At 35.0% G+C, this 4285-nt stretch overlaps 1 long non-coding RNA gene across 1 annotated transcript in view; it reads right to left on the bottom strand.

Moving 5' to 3' along the window:
* Positions 1 to 265, bottom strand: part of LOC118764266 — a 13450-nt gene extending 13185 nt beyond the window's left edge. Inside the window, exon 1 of the long non-coding RNA XR_005000066.1 lies at positions 73 to 265. This is a non-coding gene — a long non-coding RNA (uncharacterized LOC118764266). The remainder of the gene's footprint in view (positions 1 to 72) is intronic.
* Positions 266 to 4285: the final 4020 nt, after the last annotated feature.

Raw genomic sequence — 4285 nt, 5'->3', positions numbered from 1 at the left:
CATCGTCTCCAGCTGACTATACGACATAATCTGTGTCCTTATATTTTTAAACAACGGAATCTAGCACTCCACCATTCAACTCAATAGTAATTTTCTAATTTATAGATCAGTGAATAGTAGTCACTTTGAAAACTACATATTTCGAACGGGAATTTTGCAGCGCCACCACTAGCCAAACAATTATTCTGTGCTGATGAAGGGAAATAACCCGGAAATCGCGATACACAGATATTGTTTTGAGCCGAGTGGTGTGGTGCTAGATTCCCTTGTTCAAAAATATAAGGACACAGATCGTGTCGTACAGCCAGCTGGAGCCGAGGTCTCCTGGGGTTAAATTACAGCAACATTCGTCCTAAACCAAGACTGCCATGTTATGTTGGCAAACAATCTCTACTACAAATTATTACATCTGGTACAGAACAAGAAATTTTTTTACTTAAAATATTGTAGCTAACGATAAAATTTGAATATTAAAAATTATTTGACTTTAATTTACAAAGTAACATTATAATTAAAAAAGGTACCATCATTTTGGTAAAATATTGACACACCAGGAAACTTTAAAATGATAGCCAGAAGTACCAATATGCAAAGTTGAATAGTATCTATAGTTGGCAAATTCACAATGTACAAATAGGCATTCGGACAAGACTAAAAATGTCAAGACTTGGTAATAACTTAGGCAATAACTCAATCAAATTTTACTGTGAATTTGTTGTTATAGGTAGATTTTACTGTAAAGTATAACTATTTTTTATATTATTTTATTTATTTTACTAACTAATTATGTACTATTAAAATTTTTTATAATTGATTTTCAAATTTCAAATTATCAATTAATAATAACAAGAAAATGAAATTTATTAAATGCAGAAAATATTTTGTGTTATTTTCAATTTTTAATAGACATTGCAAGTAATTGCAAATAGAAGTAATAACTTATAACAAAATTTTTAGTTTTAATTAAAGCTAATATTTTCTAAATCTAAATATTTTATTTGAAATTTTATCATTAGCTGCAAAATTTTAAGTAAAAATTTTCTTGTTTTGTACTTTTACCAGATGTAATAACTTGTCCTGCTATTTTCCTAGCTTTTATAATCTTAAGAATATTATTATTTGTGTAGCTCGCATTTTTCCATGTTATACATTTATATCTGTATGCGTGTATTGTATGTGTATATGTATGTATATATATATATATATATATATATTATATATATATATATATATATATACTGTAAATCCTCGAGTATAATCCGCATTTTTCCCAAAAGTTAAAGGTCAAAATCCTTAATGCGTACTATATACTACGTTAAAAATGAAAATTATTTTCTAAGCAATGTCCGAGTCTCTATTTGCTGTCCGGCAATGTTTATTCAGACGCATTTTGTGATGTCGGGCGAGAAAATACACACACACATCCTGTAAATCGTAAAAGAGAGAGAGAGAGAGCACTTTGCTCTCATGTGTTTATTCCCTCCCTGACTGAGGTTACCGTGGACTTTTCTGTAAGCTTTTCTTCCCACGGACGAACCTAATTTTGTTTCTTACTGTTAAAAATATTTGTTTCTGTGATACACGATCCCTTTTGATCCCATTTTTTTCCCGATCCCTTTTGAGTGAAATTTTACATTTGTTTCCTTTTTTGTTCTTTTTTTTTCCATCTTCGAAAAGAAAAGTTCTACATTTGTATTTGTCCCCTCTTAATTCAGCCCTGTGTGGCCAATAAAGAAAGTTATCTATCTATCTGTCTATCTCTCTATCTCTCTATTTATCCATCTATCTCTGTGATTCGGTAAAGATCATCAGATAAACTTCTCATAGAAAGGCTATATACGGGAGAAAAGAGGAGCCAACTCGCACTCGACGGTTTACGAACGCATTTTTATTCATTTATTTACTGATCACATCATGGTTGAGGCTCCCTAGTCCATCTGGGTGTCATTGCTTTTAGCGATATTGTCTATAAATATATCCATGCATGTGTGCTTGTATATATATATATATGTGTCACATATATATATCACATATGCATATAGCAAACATGTTCACTCACATACAAACATATGTGCGTTTACTATAATATATATGCATGTATGTATAAGTAATACGAACGCTTAGTGTTCATCTCCAACGCGAATATGGTGTTCATGAGTATTCACAGGAAAACAACCAAGCATCTAACGGGATCATACCTTTTTATCAATTATTTAGTTATAGAGGTCTCAAGTACAACCCTGCTCCCATAAACACAGTCTGCCTACCAGTGTGTGTGTGTGTGTGTGTGAGTGTGTGTGTGCGTGTGTGTAGACATACAGACATATAGACATATAGAAAAAGCAGATAGATAGATAAATAAATAAATAGATTGATAGACAGACAGACAGACAGACAGACAGATAGATAGATAGATAGAGAGAGAGAGAGAGAGAAAAGAGAGAGAGAGAGAGAAAAGAGAGTGAGAGAGAGAGAGATTGGTTATAGGGTTCAATAGAATCTAGGCACATCAATATGCAGGGCGCCTTAAATGGTTAGCTACAATAACACAGAGCTCGCAGCGAGATAAATCAACTACTGAGGTATCAGGTGTGCGTCGGAATAAGATATGAAACTAAAATTCTCGTCATGTGTTTATACTAGAATGAATTGTTGTTGCTGTTCTGAAGACAACGAAATGGTCGATGTAATCGGCTTGACCCCTCAAATCAAAATTGTTGACATTAAACCTTGCAGCCGATAGGTGTCCGTTCAAGTAGAATGTTCTTATCTGAATCATGTATACGCCATGGAGACCAAGTAACTGGTCTTATAAGTCCCAGAAAAATTTGATAAAAACCTTCTCGATCCGTGAAATAGGAAAGGGGCCGAATCATCAGAACAATTAATGATTGGCTCGATGGAAGGTCTTGTGTTATACGCGTTCAGCAGCTTTGAGATATAAGTTAAAGTCCATCATGGGCCAGCTCTGCTGTTAATCCTTCCGTAGCTGATAGCTATATACATACATATATGGATAGAGATACTCACACACACACACACACACACGCACACACACGCACAGACATACAGATAGATATTTAGATAGCTAGCTAGATAGATATATAGATAGACAGACAGACAGACAGACAGACAGACAGACAGATAGACAGACAGATAGATATATATATATATATATATATAGATAGATAGATAGATAGATAGATATATAGATAGATTAATAGAAACATGCGTCAATATATATATCTAATAAGGGTGACTGAAAAATAACTCGCTATTTTAAAATACTTATAAATTATTTATTAATTGTAATTTTTACAAAAAAAGGGATACGAGAGGAAAGCTTTTAGCACGAGGTTTTATTTAAAATTTGATACGAGCTTGCAGATGTCGCCACCAGCCACTTGAGTCACCCAGAAATTGTGTCATGTGATTTCACCAGAAAGATTTGTGGGATGGAAGAAGACATAACTTCTTGTATTTGCCCTTCAAGTTCTTCCAAAGTGTTTGACTTGATACAGTAGACGTGTTCCTTTAACCGATCCCAAAGACGTCATAGAGTGTAAAGTCGGGGCTCCTGGCGGGCCATTAATGCAGACCACAACAACGCATCCATCTCCCGGGAACGTGGGTATTCAGACACTCACCAACGACAAGAACAACTTGATTTCAATTTAAATTCTCATACATCAAAAAGCAAACACAAAAAATTTAAGAAAAAAAATTAAATTAATTTATTGTTTATAAGTATTTTAAAATAGGGAGTTACTTTCCAATCACCCAGTATATACATTCATATGTACTTATGAATGTGTGTTTGTGTGCGTGTGTATGGACATATGCCTCTTTTACTCTTTTACTTGTTTCAGTCATTTGACTGTGGCCATGCTAGAGCACTGCATTTAGTGGAGCAAATCGCCCACAGCACTTATTCTTTTTGTAAGCCTAGTACTTATTCTATCGGTCTCTTTTGCCGAACCGATAAGTTACGGGGACGTAAACACACCAGCATCGATGTCAAGCGATGTTGGGGTGGAGTGGGGGGAGAAACACAGACGCACAAACGTATACACACAGGCGGCGAGTTGACAGAAACGTTAGCTCGCCGGGTGAAATGCCTAGCCGTATTTCGTCTGCCGTTATGTACCGAGTTCAAATTCCGCCAAGGTCGACTTTGCCTTTCATCCTTTCGGGGTCGACAAATTAAGTATCAGCTACGCACTTGGGTCGATGTAATCGACTTAATCCCTTTGTCTGTCCTTGTTTGTCCCCTCTATGTTTAGCC

This window comes from Octopus sinensis, linkage group LG7 (assembly GCF_006345805.1).
Source record: "Octopus sinensis linkage group LG7, ASM634580v1, whole genome shotgun sequence".
NCBI lineage: Eukaryota > Metazoa > Mollusca > Cephalopoda > Octopoda > Octopodidae > Octopus > Octopus sinensis.
Note: the sequence above shows the minus strand (reverse complement) of the source record. Positions and strands in the feature narration are given on the sequence as shown.